The sequence below is a fragment of the Nematostella vectensis genome, chromosome 5 (assembly GCF_932526225.1).
Source record: "Nematostella vectensis chromosome 5, jaNemVect1.1, whole genome shotgun sequence".
Taxonomy (NCBI): Eukaryota; Metazoa; Cnidaria; class Anthozoa; order Actiniaria; family Edwardsiidae; genus Nematostella; species Nematostella vectensis.
Window position 1 is genome coordinate 12115255 of NC_064038.1, and position 26237 is coordinate 12141491.

Below are 26237 nucleotides of genomic sequence, written 5' to 3' on the forward strand. Positions count from 1 at the left end.
TAAAATATACCTCAGCGTATTATCTTCTCATTTTCATCTTCTTTTGACAACGACAAGAAATTACAGTAAATATTGGAAAATTCGCGGGTCTTGGGTTCCAAGGTTTAAATCCGCGATTTAAACCTTCAGCGGGATTTTTGTAGTTATTTTGGTAAATTAGTAGTATTTGGGGGTCAAAAAAAAAACCTTGGGGTCCAAGACCTGACCGCGAATTTTTTTAGTGTTCGCGAATTTTCCGGTCGCGAATTTTCCAACATTCACTGTATCATTTGCTTGACAGGGTTATTGTAACAATTCCAAAATCGTTATTGAATACATTATTTTAAGCTCCTTATCCTCTGTACATTACATCCATGCTAATCAAATCTGAGCTAAGCCCCTTATCAACTTTATATTAGACAACATTAATCAAAATGAGGAAAGCCCTTCAGCACTGCACATGAGGCCAATGCTAATCAAACTGAGCTAAGCCCCTTATAAACCGTTTATTTGACTAACACCAACCAAAATATCCGCCCCATATCCACTCTACACCACATAAATGATAATCAAACTGAGCTGAGGCCCCTATCTACTGTACATCAGACCAATGATCATCAAACTGAAGTAAGCACCTTATCTAGTGCATTTAGACACGCTAATGAAACAAAGCAAAGCCCCTCCTTCACAGTACAGAAGACTGATGCTAATCAAACTTAGCTATGCCCCTTATCAATTGTACATGAAACCCTTATTCAACAGAGCTGAGCCCCTTATCCAATAATAATCAAACTGATTTAAGCCCCTTGTATATTAGACTAAAACTACTCAAAGAAAAGACCCATATCCCTTCGACACCTGACCAATTAAATTCAGACTGAGCTGTGCCACTTATCCACTGTACGACAAACAAATTATAATCAAACTGTACAAAGCGACTTATTTACTTGAAAACAAGCCAATAATAATCAAACTGAACTAAGCAACTTATCCACCACACACCAAACTGATTCTAATCAAACAAAGCTCAGTCTGTTATCCACAGTACACGAGAGCTAAACTAACTCAACTGAGCTAAGGCCCTTATCCACCGTACATCAAATTGAACTAAGTTACTTATACATCGCATGCTAATCAAACTAAACTACAATGTTTGCCCCTTATCCAATATACACAAGACTTAGCTAGGGCTCCTTATCCACTGTACAAATTACCAACGCTAATTCAACAGAGCTAAGCCCCTTGTCTACTGTTCTTCATACAAATAATAAACAAACTGAATTAAGCCCGCCTATCCGCTGTTTATATGACCGGCTCCAACAAAACTGCTCTAAGCTCCTCAGCACTGCACAAGCAGCCAATGCTTCTTAAACTGAGCATAGCCCATTACTCCCCGCACACCAAAATGACGCTAAGCAAACTGAGCCAAGCCCCTTATCCACCGCACATCAAACTGGTGCTAAGCAAACTGAGCTAAGCCCCTTATCCACCGCACACCAAAATGACACTAAGCAAACTGAACTAAGCCCCTTATCCACCACACACAAAACTGGTGCTAAGCAAACTGAGCTAAACCCCCTTAAAATCCACTGCACACCAAACTGACACTAAGCAAACTGAACTACGCCCCTTATCCACTGCACATACTGATGCTTGTCAAACTGGGCCATTTCCTTTATCCAATATACACAGACCAATACTAATCAAACTGAACTAAGCCTTATATTCACTGTACACAAGACCAACTCTAATACAACTGAGCTTAGCACTTTATCCATTGCACACCAGACTGATGCAACACAAGACCAGCACTAACTCATTTAAGCTAAGCCCTCACCACAGCACACCAGACCGCAGACAAATGCTAATCAAACTAATAAAGTACCTTAACCTCTGTACATCAAATTAAACTTTACCACTTATCCATCACACACCAGACTGATGCCAATCAAAGTGAGTTAAGCCCCTCAAACACTGTACACAAGACCAACACTGACTCATCTGAGCCAGGGCCCTCAACACAGCACACCAGGCAAATGATAATCAAACTGAGCTAAGCCCCGTATCCACTGTAAACCAATATGAGGTAAGCCCCATCTGCTCTACAACAAACCAATGATAATCAAACTGAGTTATCAAAACAATAATAACCAAACTGAACTTAACACCTTATCCACTGTACACCAGACCAATGATAGTCTAATTCCCTTATCAACTCTACATCAAACAAATATTAATCAAACTGAACTAAGCACCTTATCTAATGCATTTAGACAAACACGAATGAAACCGAGCAAAGCCTCTTATCCACCACACACAAGACTGATGCTATTCCAACTGAGCTTAAAAGCCCCTTATTCACCACACACCATACTGATGCTATTCAAACTGTGTTTAAGCCCCTTATTCACCACACACCATACTGATGCTATTCAAACTGTGTTTAAGCCCCTTATACACCACAAACCATACTGATGCAATTCAAACTGGGTCTAAGCCCCTTATACACCACACACTATACTGATGCTATTCCAACTGAGCTTAAGCCCCTTTTTCACTACACACCATACTGATGCTATTCCAACTGAGCTTAAGCCCCTTATTCACCACACACCATACTGATGTTATTCCAACTGAGCCCCTTATTCACCACACACCATACTGATGTTATTCAAACTGAGCTTAAGCCCCTTATTCACCACACACTATACTGATGCTATTCAAACTGAGCTTAAGCCCCTTATTCACTACACACCATACTGATGCTATTCAAACTGAGCTTAAGCCTGTTATTCACTACACACCATACACCAGATGCTAAGCCCCTTATTTACTTCACACCATACTGATGCTATTCAAACTGAGTTTAAGCCCCTTATTCACTACACACCATACTGGTGCTATTCAAACTGAGTTTAAGCCCCTTATTCACCACACACTATACTGATGCTATTCCAACTGAGCTTAAGCCCCTTATACACCACACACCATACTGATGCTATTCCAACTGAGCTTAAGCCCCTTATTCACCACACACCATACTGATGTTATTCCAACTGAGCCCCTTATTCACCACACACCATACTGATGTTATTCAAACTGAGCTTAAGCCCCTTATTCACCACACACTATACTGATGCTATTCAAACTGAGCTTAAGCCCCTTATTCACTACACACCATACTGATGCTATTCAAACTGAGCTTAAGCCTGTTATTCACTACACACCATACACCAGATGCTAAGCCCCTTATTTACTTCACACCATACTGATGCTATTCAAACTGAGTTTAAGCCCCTTATTCACTACACACCATACTGGTGCTATTCAAACTGAGTTTAAGCCCCTTATTCACCACACACTATACTGATGCTATTCCAACTGAGCTTAAGCCCCTTATACACCACACACCATACTGATGCTATTCCAACTGAGCTTAAGCCCCTTATACACCACACACCATACTGATGCTATTCAAACTGAGCTTAAGCCCCTTATTCACCACACACCATACTGATGTTATTCTAACTGAGCTTAAGCCCCTTATACACCACACACTATACTGGTGCTTAATCAAACTGGGCTTACTTATTCACTACACACCATACTGATGCTATTCAAACTGAGCTTAAGCCACTTATTCACTACACACCATACTGATGTTATTCAATCTGAGCTTAAGCCCCCATTCACTACACACCATACTGATGCTATTTAAACTGAGCTTAAGCCCCTTATACACCACACACTATACTGGTGCTATTCCAACTGAGCTCAAGCCCCTTATTCACCACACACCATACTGATGCTATTCAAACTGAGCTTAAGCCCCTTATACACCACACACCATACTGATGCTATCCAAACTGAGCTTAAGCCCCTTATTCACCACACACCATACTGATGCTATCCCAACTGAGCTTAAGCCCCTTATTCACTACACACCATACTGGTGCTATTCAAACTGAGCTTAAGCCCCTTATTCACACCACACACCATAATGATGCTATGCAAATGTTATGACACTGAATTAAGCCCTTATCCCCTGTAAACTAGACGAACACTAACTCATCTGAGCTATGCCCCACCAGAACCTAGTGTTTAGAATTAAGCCCCTATCCACTGTTCATCATCAGACTAATAATAATCAAAACAAGTTAAGCTCTTATCCACTGTTTATACGATCAGCTCTAATAAAAATGAGCTAAGCCCCTCAGCACTGTATAAAGGCCAATGCTAAGCAAACTGAGCTGACTCCCTTATTCACTGTACAGAATTGAAATGCACAACACACCAGATACTGATGTCCAAAACACACCAGATTCTGGTGCCTATCAAACTGAACCAGGCCATATCAACTGTACATAAGACTGAGCCAAGCACGTTTTCCATCAAATTGGACTTAAGCCAGTTATCATCAGACTGATGCCTCCAGTTATATCATCAAACTGAGCTAAGCCCCTTGTACACAAGACAATCCTAATTCAACTGAGCTTAGCCCCTAGCCAACACACAAGGGGCCAATGCTAATCAAACTGAGCTACAAGTGCACTTTACATCAAATTGAACTCAGCCAGTTATCCATTACACACCAGACAAATGCTAATCAAACTGAGCTAGTATATGGGAACAATAATAATCAAACTGACTAGGTCCCTCATCAACCACACACCAGACTGATGCTAAGCATACTGAACTAAACCCCCTATTGTACACAAGACTGAGCTAATCACCTTTTCCACTGTAAACCAGACCAATCCTAATTCAACTGTCCATGGCCCCTTATCCAATAATAATCAAAATGGAATTATGCACCGCACACCAGACCAATGCTAAGAAAACTGAGCTGAGCGCCTAATCCATTGTACATAAGACCAATGCTATTCAAACTTGGCTAATCCATATATTCACTGTACATGAGACCAATGCTATTCAAACTGGGCTAATCCTTATAATCACTGTAGTTGAACCCCATATCTGCTGTACAGGTGACCAATGCTAATCAAACTGAGTTGAGCCTCTTATCCACCACACACCAGGCAGGGCAGTAGAAGTGATTATTTAACCTGAAAAGGAAAAAAATAATAAAAGTAACTGTTATTGATTAAGCGCCTTTTTGTAGAGGTTATATACAGTAAAAAAGAACATGCAAAACAACAGACAGGTGATACAACTATTGCAGGTAGACTGGGCAATTCCACATGAGATATGCAATATCAAGATTTTTTCAAATTACATTGAGCCTTCCAAACCATTGAGCCTTATGAAAATGATAAAATATTGAGAATTTGGGTTCACGCCCATTTCACAGGGCTCACTGAAAAAGGGGCTTGTGCCTTGGATTGAAAAAAAATCCAGATTTCTCACTTGTTTCCGCATAAGGACACATTATTGTGGACATTACTTAATGTCCACAACGTTGACATATTTAAGTTTAATTTAGGAAAAAAGCTTCACATAAATGTGAAGAATCATTAAAATTAATCTTTTAGATACATGCATCTTTTATGTAAAAAATAAAAATTGAGAATATCTATCCTACTTATATCATATTTTTTTTTTTCAAAAAGAAAGGTTGATTTTTATGTTATCTCTGCAATACTTCTATTTCAATGAATAAAACAAACTGGATGTCATTTTTTGGGGGAAAGCTACAGTACGACTTTTGCAGTGAATGGTATGAGAAGCAATTTAAAGTAGAATTAGAAACAAATCTCAATTTTTGTCTTTGGATGTGATGCACAACAATCATGAACAAAAAGAATGTAAACATCATGGAAATCGTCATTCTCCATACACGGAGCTTCTGGAATTACGCAAAAAAAACCCTCAAAATTACTGGGATTCTTTACTAAATTATGCGCTAAATTACACGGAATATCAACTGTTACGCCCTGTTACAACTACATTTTGTACCGAAGGAAAGCACGAAATAACTTGAAAAGGTGATTTTTTTGTGTGAAAATAGGCAAGTTTTCATTGGCTCCTAGCTACCAGCCTATAAAAAAAGGTATTTTATTATTAGTCCTAGGCCTTCGCAGTTTAGCAAAGAGCACCTAGTCATTTTATTTTTTTTCGAAATTCCGTTCGAAACATCGCACTCTTACGAAGAATATCTCTCTTTTTTTACGAGAAATAGAGATAAGAACCCATCAGCTGTGCAATTAAATGTTTTGTCTTTCAAAATTTATCCAAATTATGTGGGATTACGTGGAAACTTGTGGATTACGCGGAAAAAGCCAAATTACGCGCTTCCGCACAAGCGCGTAATTCCAGAAGCCCTGCATACATGAGACGTAAGACCAAAACAATGAGCTTGTCACAAGTTTGAAGAACAAGAGGCTAAAAGTAAACATAAAGGAGAAACTTTTACATTTGGAAGGCCAGCTTAAAGTCACTTTGTTCCCTATAAAAATGTGCACTCTATAAACAAATGGAGGGTTCAACTTTGAAATAAATATGAGTGTTTGCATAACTTGTATAAAATATTTGGATGTTTTGGATTGGACAAAAATCCACATTTATGCTGTTTTAAGTATGAGCAGAGCTTTATGTGCCCTAAAATTGGATTGGGATGACTTATAACTTCTGGTTTAGGGCTGGATTTCAATATAAATTGTTGCTGATTTGCTGCAATGATAATGCTATGGAGAACATTTCTCATTTGTTATTTGAGAGAAGTAGGTACTATACCCATTATAGACCACAAAAATTGATGGCAAGGAAATTCAATAGAAAACGATCACAAGATAGAAGTGTTTTACTGACCATATTATCGAAAGCTCTTACCTAATATCAGACTTCTTTGTGAGAGTAATACAAAAAAAAATGCAAGTATTTTAACTGTAACTAAAATACCACAGACAATAATTGTTGACGAATTTAGTTTTTAAAAGTCATGTTTGTAAATGTGTGACGGCTCAAATTTATGTTGTATAATTCAGCAAATGTTAGACTGTCTGATAATACAGTAGGTTGCAAGAGTAAGGTACTGTCCAAACAAATCAGGAATACAGAAAGAGAGGCCAAATAGCATCCTGAGACATCAACAACAAAATGGAAGGTTTTTAAACTCGCCATGAGGTGCATGAGTAAAGATTATTTCTTGTTTTGGGAATTATAGCCAAATTCGTTGTTGTGCGACCTCCAAAAATCCAAAACCCCTTTCTTTGTTTGATAATGGTGCGTAGTCAATCAAACCAAACAATCAAAACCAGCTGTAATAAACACCAAGTCTTGTAAAAAGCTTTGAAAAACATTGTTCTCTAAATGTCAGTTCTTCAACTTGATGAGTCAGTTTTCAGCTTGTTTTCCTATGAAGTGAGATTTTTATGATTTTTTTTTGCAACTGTCCAATAATAGGTACCGTCTGAAAATAGGTATGAGTACCTTAAAGGTTCTGTAACACCCTATATCAAACAAATTTCATTATCCTCTTTAACAAATATTCTGGCATAGAATACAAATATTGTGGTCAATTTGTTTAAAAGCCATGTAAATGTTTATTCATATTAACATTATATACAGTCATAAAAACACTAACAGCTTTCTTAACTTGAACTGTTTTAATATTAGCTTATCTATTTGATAACCCATTAAGCATTGTGGGTTATGAGACATGGGCTCCTTAGCAGTGTGGTATGCCAGTTCAGGAAGAAAGGAAGTAATATAATGGTTCATTGTCCTTGTGAAAATGCCAAAAAGTCATGAAGATATTCAGCAGAAATCGCAAGCTGTGCACCAACTATCAGTGTAATGGTGAACGGCTAAGACGGAAAGATGCCGAGAAATGGCAATTTCTAGTGAGAATTCGCCCCAATTCAGAAGGAAATCTTTGCAGTTATGGCTTCTCTTTTAATAAAACTGTACCTGTATCTCCAGGAAACAGTGTGAACAGGAAACCATTTAACCATTTCATAATCCCATGACAATTAAAGACTTATTAGAGATGAAATTAAATTTTAACAAAGAAGCAGTAAGCTGTTCCTCTGTGCTGTTCATTGATGAGTGTCCGCAGATAAGTCTTGTTGTTTTCTCTTGAATTTGTAGAGTTATCATAGATAAATATACACATTTTTTTGTCAAACAGTTCCTCTGACTTGATTTCCGAGGTTCGCAATAATGCACAGTTATTGATTAAATCGACCAAATCATGATAGCTACACAGAGGAAATCTTGCATGTGATTCACCCTGAGCTTACATAATATTCTATCTAATCCTTGCAATACTTTGAAGCTTTGAAAACTGTTTGGTAAACTGGCAAAACCGAAAGTGTACGACGTCCTGCTACCAAGCTGCCATTTTGAACTATTGATTTACTGCGAATGAAATGCCAGAGTGGCCTGGAGTCGAATGTTTTGATGGCCAATGTTAATCCATTTTTTCCCTCCTTCCCAAACTGGCATTCTCCCCACTGCTTAGAGCTTGGCTGCTTAGTGTATCCAACCGGAAGTAATATTGCAAAAGTGAAAAGGTAAACTTTTAGGCCAAAATGGACAAAATACCACAATATTCATATTGGTTGCCAGATTTGCTAAAGATGACCCCCGAGGTGTTAACAGGAACTCGTGAACTAGGTGTTCACATAGTCATGTTTGGGCTGAAGAAAACAAATGTGCCATATGACTGTCAATTAGTTTAACTAAGACAAAATGAAGATGCAGTAAACAAAGCATAAATATTGAGAATAAAACCTAAAATCGTCAAAAATGTGTAATGAAAGCCCGTTTAGATTTGAAAGGCAATTAAAAAAAAACACGGTTCAAATTTTAATTTGGATTTTTCGCGCTTATTTTAAAAGGTGTCATTAAGTACTCATAAGTATTGCGCGCATGTACAAACAACAAACTTCAAAAATTTATAGCCTGCGTAGCGGCTCTAAAAAAAATTATCGCTTCAAAACCTATCCAAACATCGCTTATTTTCCGTTTTGTTTCAAGAAAGGTTGATGAGTAGGTTATGTTATATATAGAGCCACTTTATTTTATGCTTGTCTTTACGGAGCTACGCACTCACTGAAGAAATGAATAAATTTTGTTCGGCTCGAGCGAGGGCCGAGTACGGGAGAATACAAGGTTGAGGATTAGTTAATAAAACAAATCACGATTATCATTATCATTTAAACTTACCTTCCGGATGTGCTCCAAAATCTTTATACAACGTATTTAGAAGGTAAAAATGGATGTTTAACTTCGGATGGTGGATGATTTTCGATGATAAAGGATCGTGCAACCAGCCACGGCTCGTCTCGAAAACAGTTCTCCAACTCAAACTGTCTTTAGATAAACTGTTGCCAAGGTAACACTACAAATGATATATACCACAGGAGTCCCGTCGAATGAGCGTGCATTATTCCTTCTGTATCTCAATGATGTAATTATCGTTTCCTTTATTAATCCGTATAACCACCTTTCACTAGCAGAAAGAAACAATGATAAGCTTTCAAATTATGAAAAGGAAATTGAATTTTATTAAGTTTAAGGTTTCCTACAGAACTTTGAAAATTGATGGTCATTTTCTTGGCCGCACAAAACGGGGATTGAATCTTAGGGTACTATCGTTTTCTGTTTTGGCAAAGAAGTCTAAACAACGCTTTTAAATAATATCGATCAACCACTCCTTTGTTATTGTTCAATACAGTGGTTTATTTGCAAAAAAAACTTCAACATAACAATCCACGAATGAAGTCTGATACGTTATTGACGATATTTGATTGAAAATATTTTGGTTACTCGCTTGAACTAGCTGATGGAAACGGATGTTTTGTGTGATTCGGCATTAAGTAGGAGTATAAAATGGTGGCGTGATTAGCCTTCTTTAAGCTCGTTAAAATTCTGAGACGGCAATCACAAAATAATAACTCGATTTTGCATTGCTACCTACACTAAAAAAATTGCATTGCTACCTACACACAACCCAAAGGAAAACGGAAGACATGTGAAAGGAATCATCACAGGTAGCTCGAGCTCTTTATTTATCTCTATTGAGTAAACATAAACATGAAAAAGAAACAAAAGACTTATCGAAGAGGAAAGTGTTGTTTAGGGCGTTAGCCCTTATTGACAGCAAAATAGACCATCCCCATTCACAGTAAGGATTGTTAAAAATAACTCCGTTTGCATAGATTACACCGTGTAAGAGTGCATCATATATGTTTTCGCAAAAGTATTTGCATTTGTATTTGTGTGTGTGGTAATCCCCGTAGCTTAGATAACGCATTTGGTGCGGACCTACGGTTGTACAAGATTATCCGTGTGCGTGTTACTCTCCATAGCTTAGATAACGTGTCTGGTTTGTCCTCATAACTACGGTTGTACAAGATTATCCGTGTGTGTGGTACTCTCCGTAGCTTAGATAACGTATCTGGTGTGGTCCTCATAACTACGGTTGTACAAGATTATGGGTGTGTGGTACTCTCCGTAGCTTAGATAACGTGTCTGGTGCGGTCCTCGTAACTACGGTTGAACCAGATTATCCGTGTGCGTGTTACTCTCCATATCTTAGATAACGTGTCTGGTGTTGTCCTCATAACTACGGTTGTACAAAATTATCCGTGTGTGTGTGTGGTATTCTCCGTAGCTTAGATAACGTATCTGGTGTGGTCCTCATAACTACGGTTGTACAAGATTATCCGTGTGTGGTACTCTCCATAGCTTAGATAACGTGTCTGTTGCGGTCCTCATAAATAAGGTTGTACAAGATTATCCGTGTGTGGTACTCTCTGTAGCTTAGATAACGTGTGTGGTGTGGTCCTCATAACTACGGTTGTACAAGATTATCCGTGTGTGGTACTCTCCGTAGCTTAGGATAACGTGTCAGTTGCGGTCCTCATAACTACAGTTGTACAAAATTATCCGTGTGTGGTAAACTCAGAAAATCACCTAGTAAGCCCGCCCCGATAAGCTCTCCAATTCCTGTTATCTTCGGACCGAAAACAAAATCCTGCTAACTGACAGGAGCACAAGAGCTCCAGTAAATGTACCGGGAATCGCATCTTTTATGCGAAAAATGGTACCAAAAAATCGATGTTTTTTCCTAATATTTATAGCTGAATTCATAGATCAATTACTCATCTTCAGTTTGCTAAGTTTAGATAATCAATTTGTTGCTTTTTTTGCTATCAAATCTCGCCATTTTCAAGCCGTGTCGAGTTGTAGTAAATTTTCATCAGAGAGGAATAGAAACCCTTCCAATGCTTTTACAGAACAAGGTAAGAAGAGGACCAATCACGGCTAACATCATTTTATGCGATCACTTATCGGCCAATCAGGTTTCACCTCGATTTGACATGTAGCTGTCACCGTGCGCCTAAAAGATTGTAAACAACTTTGCGAAGTTATTGGAAGTTTTGCTACAACATGAGGGTTTATTACTTGTTTTTTAGTCTTTTTTTTAAAAAAGTGCCTACGCTTAACGCGTTGTTTGGTGTCTCAGCTGTCTAAAAGCATCGAGAAATCTAGGATTTCTTATTAAAACTCATTCATTATTCAGCCAATCTATTCATAAACTTTGAAAATTATATATAATTACCTTATCGGGAGCCGGTAAACAACCAGCGTTAAGAAACGCATTTTTGCACCCGAAAAAGTATCCCGAAAACTCCCCCGGTAACCTAACGGGTCCGGTAATTACCGGTCCTTTTCAGAAACGACCCCCCTTATGTGGTCCCCATAACTACGGTTGTACAAGATTATCCGTGTGCGTGGTACTCTCCGTAGCTTAGATAACGTGTGTGGTGCGGTCCTCGTAACAACGGTTGTACAAGGTTATCCGTGTGTGTGGTACTCTCCGTAGCTTAGATAACGTGTGTGGTGCGGTCCTCGTAACTACGGTTGTACAAGATTATGTGTGTGTGTGGTACTCTCCGTAGCTTAGTTAACGTGTGTGGTGCGGTCCTCCTAACTACGGTTGTACAAGATTTTAGATAACGTGTGTGGTGCGGTCCTCCTAACTACGGTTGTACAAGATTATGTGTGTGTGTGGTACTCTCCGTAGCTTAGATAACGTGTCTGCGGTCCTCGTAACTACGGTTGTACAAGATTATCCGTGTGTGTGGTACTCTCCGTAGCTTAGATAACGTGTGTGGTGCGGTCCTCGTAACTACGGTTGTACAAGATTATCCGTGTGTGTGGTACTCTCCGTAGCTTAGATAACGTGTGTGGTGCGGTCCTCATAACTACGGCTGTGCAAGATTATCCGTGTGTGGTACTCTCCGTAGCTTAGGATAACGTGTCAGTTGCGGTCCTCATAACTACAGTTGTACAAAATTATCCGTGTGTGGTAAACTCAGAAAATCACCTAGTAAGCCCGCCCCGATAAGCTCTCCAATTCCTGTTATCTTCGGACCGAAAACAAAATCCTGCTAACTGACAGGAGCACAAGAGCTCCAGTAAATGTACCGGGAATCGCATCTTTTATGCGAAACATGGTACCAAAAAATCGATGTTTATTCCTAATATTTATAGCTGAATTCATAGATCAATTACTCATCTTCAGTTTGCTAAGTTTAGATAATCAATTTGTTGCTTTTTTTGCTATCAAATCTCGCCATTTTCAAGTCGTGTCGAGTTGTAGTAAATTTTCATCAGAGAGGAATAGAAACCCTTCCAATGCTTTTACAGAACACGGTAAGAAGAGGACCAATCACGGCTAACATCATTTTATGCGATCACTTATCGGCCAATCAGGTTTCACCTCGATTTGACATGTAGCTGTCACCGTGCGCCTAAAAGATTGTAAACAACTTTGCGAAGTTATTGGAAGTTTTGCTACAACATGAGGGTTTATTACTTGTTTTTTAGTCTTTTTTTAAAAAAAGTGCCTACGCTTAACGCGATGTTTGGTGTCTCAGCTGTCTAAAAACATCGAGAAATCTAGGATTTCTTATTAAAACTCATTCATTATTCAGCCAATCTATTCATAAACTTTGAAAATTATATATAATTACCTTATCGGGAGCCGGTAAACAACCAGCGTTAAGAAACGCATTTTTGCACCCGAAAAAGTATCCCGAAAACTCCCCCGGTAACCTAACGGGTCCGGTAATTACCGGTCCTTTTCAGAAACGACCCCCCTTAAGTGGTCCCCATAACTACGGTTGTACAAGATTATCCGTGTGCGTGGTACTCTCCGTAGCTTAGATAACGTGTGTGGTGCGGTCCTCGTAACAACGGTTGTACAAGGTTATCCGTGTGTGTGGTACTCTCCGTAGCTTAGATAACGTGTGTGGTGCGGTCCTCGTAACTACGGTTGTACAAGATTATGTGTGTGTGTGGTACTCTCCGTAGCTTAGATAACGTCTGTGGTGCGGTCCTCCTAACTACGGTTGTACAAGATTTTAGATAACGTGTGTGGTGCGGTCCTCCTAACTACGGTTGTACAAGATTATGTGTGTGTGTGGTACTCTCCGTAGCTTAGATAACGTGTCTGCGGTCCTCGTAACTACGGTTGTACAAGATTATCCGTGTGTGTGGTACTCTCCTTAGCTTAGATAACGTGTGTGGTGCGGTCCTCGTAACTACGGTTGTACAAGATTATCCGTGTGTGTGGTACTCTCCGTAGCTTAGATAACGTGTGTGGTGCGGTCCTCATAACTACGGCTGTGCAAGATTATCCGTGTGTGTGGTACTCTCCGTAGCTTAGATAATGTGTCTGGTGCGGTCCTCATAACTACAGTTGTACAAGATTTTCCGTGTGTGGTACTCTCGATAGCTTAGATAACGTGTCTGCGGTCCTCATAAATACGGTTGTACAAGATTATCCGTGTGTATGGTACTCTCCGTAGCTGAGATAACGTGTCTGGTGCGGTCCTCGTAACTACGGTTGTACAAGATTATGTGTGTGTGGTAGTCTCCGTAGCTTAGGATAACGTGTCAGTTGCGGTCCTCATTACTACAGTTGTACAAAATTATCGGTGTGTGGTAAACTCAGAAAATCACCTAGTAAGCCCGCCCCGATAAGCTCTCCAATTCCTGTTATCTTCGGACCGAAAACAAAATCCTGCTAACTGACAGGAGCACAAGAGCTCCCGTAAATGTACCGGGAATCGCATCTTTTATGCGAAAAATGGTACCAAAAAATCGATGTTTTTTCCTAATATTTATAGCTGAATTCATAGATCAATTACTCATCTTCAGTTTGCTAAGTTTAGATAATCAATTTGTTGCTTTTTTTGCTATCAAATCTCGCCATTTTCAAGTCGTGTCGAGTTGTAGTAAATTTTCATCAGAGAGGAATAGAAACCCTTCCAATGCTTTTACAGAACAAGGTAAGAAGAGGACCAATCACGGCTAACACCATTTTATGCGATCACTTATCGGCCAATCAGGTTTCACCTCGATTTGACATGTAGCTGTCACCGTGCGCCTAAAAGATTGTAAACAACTTTGCGGAGTTATTGGAAGTTTTGCTACAACATGAGGGTTTATTACTGGTTTTTTAGTCTTTTTTTTTTTTTAAAGCGCCTACGCTTAACGCGATTTTTGGTGTCTCAGCTGTCTAAAAACATCGAGAAATCTAGGATTTCTTATTAAAACTCATTCATTATTCAGCCAATCTATTCATAAACTTTGAAAATTATATATAATTACCTTATCGGGAGCCGGTAAACAACCAGCGTTAAGAAACGCATTTTTGCACCCGAAAAAGTATCCCGAAAACTCCCCCGGTAACCTAACGGGTCCGGTAATTACCGGTCCTTTTCAGAAACGACCCCCCCTTATGTGGTCCCCATAACTACGGTTGTACCAGATTATCCGTGTGCGTGGTACTCTCCGTAGCTTAGATAACGTGTGTGGTGCGGTCCTCGTAACAACGGTTGTACAAGATTATCCGTGTGTGTGGTACTCTCCGTAGCTTAGATAATGCATTTGGTGCGGTCCCCATAACTACGGTTGTACAAGATTATCTGTGTGTGGTACTCTCCGTAGCTTAGATAACGTGTGTGGTGCGGTCCTCGTAACTACGGTTGTACAAGATTATCCGTGTGTGTGGTACTCTCCGTAGCTTAGATAACGTGTGTGGTGCGGTCCTCGTAACTACAGTTGTACAAGATTATGTGTGTGTGGTACTCTCCGTAGCTTAGATAACGTGTCTGGTGCGGTCCTCGTAACTACGGTTGTACAAGATTATCCGTGTGTGTGGTACTCTCCGTAGCTTAGATAACGTGTGTGGTGCGGTCCTCGTAACTACGGTTGTACAAGATTATCCGTGTGTGGTACTCTCCGTAGCTTAGATAACGTGTCTGCGGTCCTCATAACTACGGTTGTACAAGATTATCCGTGTGTGTGGTACTCTCCGTAGCTTAGATAACGTGTCTGGTGCGGTCCTCATAACTACGGTTGTACAAGATTATCCGTGTGTGGTACTCTCCGTAGCTTAGATAACGTGTGTGGTGCGGTCCTCACAACTACGGTTGTACAAGATTATCCGTGTGTGTGGTACTCTCCGTAGCTTAGATAACGTGTCTGGTGTTGTCCTCATAACTACGGTTGTACAAGATTATCCGTATGTGGTACTCTCCGTAGCTTAGATAACGTGTCTGGTGCGGTCCTCATAGCTACGGCTGTGCAAGATTATCCGTGTGTGTTACTCTCCGTAGCTTAGATAACGTGTCTGGTGTGGTCTTCATTTTACTGTTGTACAAGATTATCCGTGTGTGGTACTCTCCGTTTTTCGCATTTTCCCACATTCAGTAGAAATTTGACGAGTTTCATGGTATTTTTTAATAATAAAACATAATTTTGAAAAAGGTTGTATATACATATTTTTTTGTTTTTTATCAGGAATGGCTTCCATTAGGTTAAAGGAGGTACTATCATGTGTTCAAGAAAATTGAAGCAAATACAGCAAAATGGGTGTTTTTTATTCTCTTCATGGACTAATTTTGAAAAAGGTTGTATATACATATTTTTTTGTTTTTTTTTATCAGGAATGGCTTCCATTAGGTTTTCAAGGAGGTACTATCATGTGTTCAAGAAAATTGAAGCAAATACAGCAAAATGGGTGTTTTTTATTCTCTTCAGAATTTAAGTCTATACATTAAAACACTATACATTCTATATAAAAGCATATCAGAAGATTACGCTAGTTTAGTGTATATTGTATTTGCCAAGGTGAATAAATAATTTTTCTAGTAGAAATATTGCAAATATTAGCGGAAAAGTTTTAGAAACTCCCTCTTCTTTGCTTTTTCGGCTAATAGTCTTTGAAATGTACCCTTTTCTGAAAGGTCCGAAACACTGAACCTCCTTGTAGAGAACCATAGACACACTAGATCCCCATATTAAATTATTAGGGGGTTCACGGTACATTAAGCATGATATTTGTGTGCAAAAAAAAAAAGAAAACCTATTTTTACCAACAAAGTTTATTATATTATTCTGGTTCAGTTTTTTAGAAAATTTTCATTGGTAAAATTATTATCTATCTGTTTGTTACTCAGGTTGTGTTAATTTTTGCTGAGCTGCATTAATACAATCGCCTTACATAAATCCTGCCCTAGCATCATGCTTCTAAGCTGGTAGCTTTCTCGGAGTCTATCTTGTAAGTGAGATTCACCTGAAAAATTTGGAGAACAGCATTTAAGACAAAACCCCAAAGGGAGAGGGGGGTACTCTATAAAAGTAGAAGAGGATGATTGTCCTGTCTTTTAGGTTAAGATAAAATTCTACCAATTGCTATCCTATAAAGGGTGTTCAAAGAATCTTTCGATTCTGCTATTCCTTAGGGGGTCTCACTCTCATGCCAATGGATCATCCTATCCAATCACAAAAGGATTTTAAGACTAGATGACAGCAATCTTAAAAGTCAGTAAAGAGGAACGCAATAAAAAGGAATACTGAAAATATGTGTGATTTTAGTGCAATGTTTAAAAAATTGATTCAACCACACCTGATTTACTATCCCTTAGGGGTAAGAATTGCTGTTGACCACACCCATAAGTGCTATCCATTGATATCCATTGATATTTTCTAAAATGGAACCTATAATAGAAAATGATTATATGAACTCTCTGCTGTTTTATCAGATTTAGGAGCTGATGGAGGTTGGAAGAGCTATTATTAGGAAATTCTGTAACGAAAAACTATCACTATCAAGCTAAATATTCTTCTACAAAAAAGTTCAAAATCTGTATTCTACTTTGATTTCACATTAAAAAATCATGAAAAAACGGATATGTGACACTATCATTTTTTCCGAGTTTCAGTGTTGTAAGAAAACATCAAGGTGCCCCTTGATATTTGTATTTTTTAATTCACCAACAAAGGTCTATCACAAATCCTGCATTCTGATTGGCTGAGTTACTATTGGTCTATTAGTGATAGATGGAGTAGCGAAATGCTTAGAAAAATGGGTACTGAGTACATTGAGTACTATGGCAGTCCATGGTAGACAATAGCAAGTCATTGTACTCAATGGCAAGACATGGCAGTCCATGGTAGACAATAGCAAGTCATTGTACTCAATGGCAAGACATGGCAGTCCATGGTATTCAATGGCAAGTTATGGCAATCCATGTTGGTGGACTACCATGACTTGTCATTGAGTACTATGGCAGTCCATGGTAGTCAATGGCATGACATGGTTTTCTATGGCAAGTTGTGGCAGTCTTAGTGCCATGGACTGTCATGACTTGTCATTGACTATCCATGCATGCTTGGTGTAGCAATCTCCCTTTACTTTGGACCATATACAGTATCATCATGGTGCTACAACTTACATTAGTAATAAAGAACAGCTATATGTGACGGGAATCATGAAGTCATAACCCTAAGTTTGTAAATCTAGTTGGTGAATTCTAAAAAAAAGGCCTTAAAGCCAATGAAAGTTTCATTTATACCTCAAAAAGTGATAAGAGTTTTGGTCAATGTTTCATTGGATGAATCACCACTTCTGCTTTTATGTTCAATTTATCATGGAGGCTAATTATTTTCTCATGATAGATGGTGAATGAGTAAATAAAACTTATAATTATGTGTAGTACCCAACAAATGAACAGATTCAGCTTATTACCAAGGTGCTAAGTTGGCGAATTCAAATCAAAGAAAGTTTAAAAAAAAAAAAAGATTGTCTTGGTAAATACTGAAATACTTTAAACAGAACTCAAATTGCTACTTATCTCTGGATGTGATATCATTCTGACTTTAAGTCATGACAGTCAATGGTAGTGGACTTCCATGACCTGCCATTGAGTAATATGGCAGTCCATGGTAGTCAATGGCAAGTCATGGTAGTGTATGGCAAGTTGTGGCAATCCAGAACAGTCTAAGTGCCATGGGCTGCCATGACTTACCATTGGCTACCATGGGCTCTAATAACTTGCCACTAACTACGATAACTTGCCATTGACAACCTATGACTACCATGGACTGTCATGATTTGTCATTTACTATCCATGCATGCTTGGTGTAGCAATCGCCCTTTTCTTTGTGACTATATATCATGGTGCTACAACTTACATTAGTGATACGGAACTGCTATATGTGAGGGTAATCATCAAGTCATAACCCTAAGTTTGTCCATCTTGTTGGTGAATTCTAAAAAAAATAGGCCTCAAGACTTCGAAAGTGTATAGTTTATACATTCAAAATTCATGAGAGTTTTGGTCAATGTTTTATTGGATGAATCACCACTTTTATCTTCAATTCATCATGGAGGCTAATTATTTTCTCATGACAGATGGTAAATGAGTAGGTAAAACTTATAATTATGTGTAGTACCCAAGAAATGAACAGAATCAGCTTATTACCAATGTGCTAAGTTGGCGAATTCAAATCAAAGAAAGTTTAAAAAGAAAACAAAAGATCATCTTGGTAAATACTAAAAGATTATAAACAAAACTCAAATTGCTACTTATCTCTGGATGTGAAATCATTCTTTAAGTCATGACAGTCCCTGGTAGTGGATAGCCATGACCTGCCATTGAGTAATATGGCAGTCCATGGTAGTCAATGGCAAGTCATGGTAGTGTATGGCAAGTTGTGGCAATCCGGAACAGTCTAAGTGCCATGGGCTGCCATGACTTACCATGCTACCATGGATTGCCATGATTACCATGGACTCTAATAACTTGCAACTAACTACCATAACTTGCCATTGACAACCATGAACTGTCATGACTTGTCATTGACTATCCATGCATGCCTGGTGTAGCAATTGCCCTTTACTTTGGACCATATACAGTATCATGGTGCTACAACTTACATTAGTAATACGGAACTGCTTATGTGACGGTAATCATGAAGTCATAACCCTAAGTTTGTCAATCTAGTTAGTGAATTCTAAAAAAAATTAGGCCTCAAAGCCGATGAAAGTATCATTTATTCCTCAAAAAGTCATGAGAGTTTTGGTCAATGTTTCATTGGATGAATCACCACTTCTGCTTTTATGTTCAATTTATCATGGAAGCTAATTATTTTCTCATGATAGATGGTGAATGAGTAAATAAAACTTATAATTATGTGTAGTACCCCAAAAATGAACAGATTCAGCTTATTACCAAGGTGCTAAGTTGGCAAATTCAAATCAAATAGAGATTAAAAAGAAAACAGATATTGTCTCTGCAAATACTAAAAGATTATAAACAGAACTCAAATGGCTACTTATCTCCAGATGTGAAATTGTTCTTTAAATCATGACAGTCCATGGTAGTTAATGGCAAGTTATGAATACTATGACAGCTCATGGCAGACAATGGCAAATCATGTTAGTCATGCAATGGAAAGTCATGGTGTAGTGGACTACCATGACTTGCCGTTGAGTACTATGGTAGTCCATGGTAGACAATGGCAAGTCATGGTAGTGTATGGCAAGTTGTGGCAGTCCAGAACAGTCTTTGTGCCATGGGCTGCCATGACTTACCATTGGCTACCATGGATTGCCACGATTAACATGGACTCTAATAACTTGCCACTAACTACCATAACTTGACATTGACAACCATGACTACCATGGACTGGCATGACTTGTCATTGACTATCCATGCATGCTTGGTGTAGCAATTGCACTTTACTTTGTGACCATATATCATGGTGCTACAACTTACATTAGTTTTAAGGAACCGCTATATGTGATGGTAATCATGAAATCATAACCATAAGTTTGTCCATCTTGTTGGTGAATTCTAAAAAAATTAGGCCTCAAGACTTCAAAAGTGTATAGTTTATACATTTTAAATTCACGAGAGTTTTGGTCAATGTTTTATTGGATGAATCACCACTTCTGCTTTTATGTTCAATTTATCATGGAGGCTAATTATTTTCTCATGATAGATGGTGAATGAGTAAGTAAAACTTATAATTATGTGTAGTACCCAACAAATGAACAGATTCAGCTTATTACCAAGGTGCTAAGTTGGCGAATTCAAATCAAAGAAAGTTTAAAAAGAAAACAAAAGATTGTAGTAGTGGACAACCATGACCTGCCATTGAGTACTATGGCAGTCCATGGTAGTCAATGGCAAGTCATGGTAGTGTATGGCAAGTTGTGGCAGTCCAGAACAGTCTTAGTGCCATGGGCTGCCATGACTTACCATTGGCTACCATGGATTGCCATGATTAAAACTACCATAACTTGACATTGACAACCATGACTACCATGGACTGGCATGACTTTTCATTGACTATCCATGCATGCTTGGTGTAGCAATTGCACTTTACTTTGTGACTATATATCATGGTGCTACAACTTACATTAGTGATACGGAACCGCTATATGTGAGGGTAATCATGAAGTCATAACCCTAAGTTTGTCCATCTAGTTGGTGAATTTAAAAAAAAAAAAAAACTAAAAGATTATAAACAGAACTCAAATTGCTATTTATTTCCGGATGTCCATTGTATGCAATGGAAAGTAAGGCAGTCCATGGTAGTGGACTACCCTGACTTGCCATTGAGAACTATGGCAGTCCATAGTAGACAAATGGCAAGTCATGGTAGTCAATGGCAAGTCATGGTAGTCATGCAATGGAAAGTCATGGCAGTCCATAATAGTGTGGCTTAATTTATTATAACAAGAGAGACATTGGTTTGCGGACAAATACCCCAGAAATTTCCTATCCTTTTTATAGCTGAATTAGTGGGAAGGTATCCTTTATCAGTTGTTAATATTTAAGAAAGCTTACTTCTAATTATAAGTACAGTCGAAGCTCTCCCAGCGGCCGCTCTCGTAAGCGACCAGCTCCGATAACGACCATGATCACAAATCACCGATTGAATTGTCACAAAAACTCTGTAATTCTTAGCTCTCGTAAGCGACCAACTTATCGGTGCGACCAGCTCCGTTAACGACCAAAATTTCAAACCACCAACTGAGATTTTTTTTATTTTTAAGCTCTCGTAAGCGACCACATTAATTTTTTCTTTACAACATCAGTCAACACCTGATAAACATCATATCCAATGCATGCTGAATTCACATATAAAGCGGAAATGTTGTGATGTTTCACAAAAGCTGCCTTTCCAGTAGGCAACCATTAAAGAATTTCATAATTACAATTTTCTAACTTTGATTTTAACCATGGGATTGACATTTCTTTGTCTCTAGAATATGTATAAATGCAAGGAAAATCAAGCAATAAACCAAAATATTACAGCGTTGTTATCATCTGGATAATTTTTAGATTCCATTTTAATTAAGCTCTCTTAAGCGACCAACACCTATTGTTCAAGCTCTTGTAAAAGACCAGCTCCGTTAACGACCACAGTTCTCAGTTCCCAAGGTGGTCGCTTACGAGAACTTCAACTGTACTTAACACATTGACCCCTCAACCGGCCTGTACCGGCTTTGGGAAGTACCCACAACCCAAAAAATTCATAAATTCAAAATAAACACAACAAGATGAAGATACTCAGGCATCAGTCTAAGGGATAAATGGTCTTGCAGATATGCATCCAACCAAGGTGTTGGCATCTACTCTTAAGCCAAATAATAGCACAGGTTCTTTGACAAATCTCAAATCGAACAAGGAGAGAAAAGCAGAATCACCCCTCTCAATAAAACGCTCAAAATACCACACAAGGGAGAGAGATCAGCAAACACAGCTCAAGACACAAATAGATACCTTTATTCTGATCCTCCAGGTACATTTCCTTGGCCTCAAAACACAATGTCCATTCCTTGAAGGATTGTACAACCACGAAAATATCTTTACGAATTGCAAAGCATTCTGGGAGATCCAGGGGAAAATTCACGAGGGGAGGGCCAGTCAACACTCCTCTCCCCAAAGTCAGATGGTTTTTTAGAAGTCTTTTCACCTCGAAGCCAAACAAATCAATTCCAGATAATAGAGACCCGCAGTGTAAACAATTTTGGAATCAATTTGATTTCAGAAAAGCATTTAGGAGAGCTGTGGTGATTCATTAGAAAATTATTTTCTCATCCAGGCAAAGCCAAACAAGAAAAAATCATCATGAATCCACCTTTGCTTGAAATATCCATAAGCAAAGCACTCAATTATGCCCCAAAAGACTTCATGATGTCCTGAGACACTCTCCTAATATGCTCATAGCTGTATTTTTGATGAAAAATACAAGCAACCATCAACTTGTGCTGGCTTCAGCACATCGACGAGGGATTAAAAGTGGGGACCGCAAAGCACTGTTGGAAAGCTTGGATACTGCTGACTAGGTGCAGCTGTGTTTGACTTTGACGGGCTGTATAAAACTCAGAATAGGGGGGGAGGTATCTGTTTTCAGTCTGTTTTTTTGTAAATTCAGCTCCAAAAAAGCCAGGAGTCAATGGGTTAAGTAATTACTTGCTGTATACTTGTGTGCTGGAAAAATGTCAACACAAGGAATTTTCATTGCTCCGACAAAAAGCTAATATCAAAGGCGAACCAGAATAACAATCAGTCCCTCGTGATACTTCGGGAAAATAATAATTTGAAGTTGTGTCTTGACTGTTTCGTCAATAAAGCTAATTTAATTACTAAATTACGGGGTTTAGTCCCTCGAAAGAAAACTTCCCCTAACAAAGGGAGAGGAAGAGAGACAAAGGCAAGTAACTTAATTTCACCTAGCCCAGCTTCGAGCGAGTTCACCGCGAAAATAACAAAGCTTTCGGCAAAATTCCACCGGCAGCGGCCGGCTGCCCAGACAATTCTCACAACAAGCTATTTCTTCCTTTGTTGGGGGAACTTTTCTCTCGAAGGACTAAACCCCTTTCTGCGCCACAATTCCCCTTAAAAACAACACAAAAAGCTAATATAGTAATTAAACTAGCTTTAAGAAGAACAGTCAAGACACAACTTCAAATTATATTATTTTCCCGAAGGATCACGAGGGACTCATTCTTATCCTGGTTCGCCTGTGCTAATATTAATAAGTGAAGTCTTACGAGTCTTACTTTACTTACCTTCTTTCAAATTCCATTGTTTATCCTTCTGTCCATCGTTTGTACATCTTTATATTATAGTGTGTCGATCTTTCTTGGTTTTCACGACGAAAAAAAAGGCAAAACATTTGCCAAACCATCGTGTTGGCTGATGGCCGCGAGTTGCAAGAGCAAAACGCGCGAAAAATAGACGCAGGGTTCCCGTGAGTGAAAACACAAAAATAAAAAAAGTCAAATCATTGTAGGTTTTTACTGTAGCTGCCAGGGTTTTATTTTAAAAAAAATAGCAATCCCGCATAGCGCAAAAGTGTATTCATTTTTAATTATTTTACTGAAGAGACGTATTGCTAAATTAACCCAAATGATGTGCTGACAGGCAACCACGGTCAGAAATCAGAGAACTCTCGACCTCAACATGGTGATCTCTCTAACGCTAAATAAATATATCACATATGACATATCTTAAAAGATATGCGCTAGCTCAACGTGGACCATGTAAACCATGTGTGCTTAGTTTTACCCGGTCCTCGTAAACCACGTAAGGCTTGTTTTTACCCGGTCCTCGTAAACCACGTACGGTTTGTTCTATCCGGTCCTCGTAAACCGAAGTGTGTATCATCACTGAAATTAAAACGCCTTTAAACACCATAAATCAGTCTATTTATATACTTTCAGTATATATAGTTTTGAATTACGTAGTAATAACCTATTTTACGTACATTTCTGACCGGTCCTCCTAAGCCGGTCTCAGGTCATGGTCCTCGTAAACCACCATCGGTGCGTATGTGTGTGTGTGTGTGTGTGTGTGTGTGTGTGCGTGCGCCGAACCGTGTTTAGGAGGACCGGTATTTGGATAAACACCAACGTTCAGAGGACCACCGTATTTACGAGGACCGACCTCCGGTCCTCGTAACGCTTTTTGTCTAGAACACCGTAAAACGTCGTGCAATGATATCCTAGAGGCTTTTTAAAGTGGACCTCGTAAACCACCCTGGGCATGATTTGTAAGTGTGCATGGTTTTGGTCCTTCTAAACCACCTTCCGTTAGCTTTTTACTTTTTATTGCTTTTTTCAGCCATACTCTAGGAATCTTAGGTTTTGAGGCTATCTCACATATTATCAAGGAATAACAATTACAAAAAAGTTGTTTCTTCTAGTTTACACTCTTCTTTTTTTTTTAGCCCCACACACACTTTTTTCAGTGGTCTTCCTAATGTCGGTGAAAAAACATGTCGAAGCAACGTCGGTGAAAAAACTTGTTATATTTAAATCAAATGCAAGTAGGGAATTAAATGACACTATATAGTTGTTTTGTTCGTTTATTAGAATTTCAACAAATAAATCAATTCTATCACACTTTTCTTACAGTAATCAATAGAGAGGTTTCCACAAACCCGTAAAATATACCTCAGCGTATTATCTTCTCATTTTCATCTTCTTTTGACAACGACAAGAAATTACAGTAAATATTAGAAAATTCGCGGGTCTTGGGTTCCAAGGTTTAAATCCGCGATTTAAACCTTCAGCGGGAATTTTGTAGTTATTTTGGTAAATTAGTAGTATTTGGGGGTCAAAAAAAAAAAACCTTGGGGTCCAAGACCTGACCGCGAATTTTTTTAGTGTTCGCGAATTTTCCGGTCGCGAATTTTCCAACATTCACTGTATCATTTGCTTGACAGGGTTATTGTAACAATTCCAAAATCGTTATTGAATACATTATTTTAGGCTAGGCTCCTTATCCTCTGTACATTACATCCATGCTAATCAAATCTGAGCTAAGCCCCTTATCAACTTTATATTAGACAACATTAATCAAAATGAGGAAAGCCCTTCAGCACTGCACATGAGGCCAATGCTAATCAAACTGAGCTAAGCCCCTTATAAACCGTTTATTTGACTAACACCAACCAAAATATCCGCCCCATATCCACTCTACACCACATCAATGATAATCAAACTGAGCTGAGGCCCCTATCTACTGTACATCAGACCAATGATCATCAAACTGAAGTAAGCACCTTATCTAGTGCATTTAGACACATTTAGACACGCTAATGAAACAAAGCAAAGCCCCTCCTTCACAGTACAGAAGACTGATGCTAATCAAACTTAGCTATGCCCCTTATCCATTGTACATGAAACCCTTATTCAACAGAGCTGAGCCCCTTATCCAATAATAATCAAACTGATTTAAGCCCCTTGTACACTGTATATTAGACTAAAACTACTCAAAGAAAAGACCCATATCCCCTCGACACCTGACCAATTAAATTCAGACTGAGCTGTGCCACTTATCCACTGTACGACAAACAAATTATAATCAAACTGTACAAAGCGACTTATTTACTTGAAAACAAGCCAATAATAAACAAACTGAACTAAGCAACTTATCCACCACACACCAAACTGATGCTAATCAAACAAAGCTCAGTCTGTTATCCACAGTACACGAGAGCTAAACTAACTCAACTGAGCTAAGCCCCTTATCCACCGTACATCAAATTGAACTAAGCTACTTATACATCGCATGCTAATCAAACTAAACTACACTGTTTGCCCCTTATCCACTATACACAAGACTTAGCTAGGGCCCCTTATCCACTGTACAAATGACCAACGCTAATTCAACAGAGCTAAGCCCCTTGTCTACTGTTCTTCAGACAAATGATAAACAAACTGAATTAAGCCCGCCTATCCGCTGTTTATATGACCGGCTCCAACAAAACTGCTCTAAGCTCCTCAGCACTGCACAAGCAGCCAATGCTTCTTAAACTGAGCATAGCCCATTACTCACCGCACACCAAAATGACGCTAAGCAAACTGAGCCAAGCCCCTTATCCACCGCACATCAAACTGGTGCTAAGCAAACTGAGCTAAGCCCCTTATCCACCGCACACCAAAATGACACTAAGCAAACTGAACTAAG

General features: G+C 38.8%; 2 long non-coding RNA genes across 2 annotated transcripts; both read right to left on the minus strand.

Annotated features, from left to right (window-relative positions):
- Positions 1-4826: 4826 nt before the first annotated feature.
- Positions 4827-9247, minus strand: LOC125563052. The gene is made up of 2 exons (XR_007308080.1): positions 9109-9247; positions 4827-5045 (listed from the first exon to the last, which is right to left on the minus strand). It is a non-coding gene; the product is annotated as an uncharacterized LOC125563052 (long non-coding RNA).
- Positions 9248-15969: 6722 nt separating this feature from the next.
- On the minus strand, positions 15970-23568 carry LOC116608918. Its single transcript, XR_007308079.1, has 2 exons — positions 23333-23568; positions 15970-16537 (listed from the first exon to the last, which is right to left on the minus strand). It is a non-coding gene; the product is annotated as an uncharacterized LOC116608918 (long non-coding RNA).
- Between the last annotated feature and the right edge of the window lie 2669 nt (positions 23569-26237).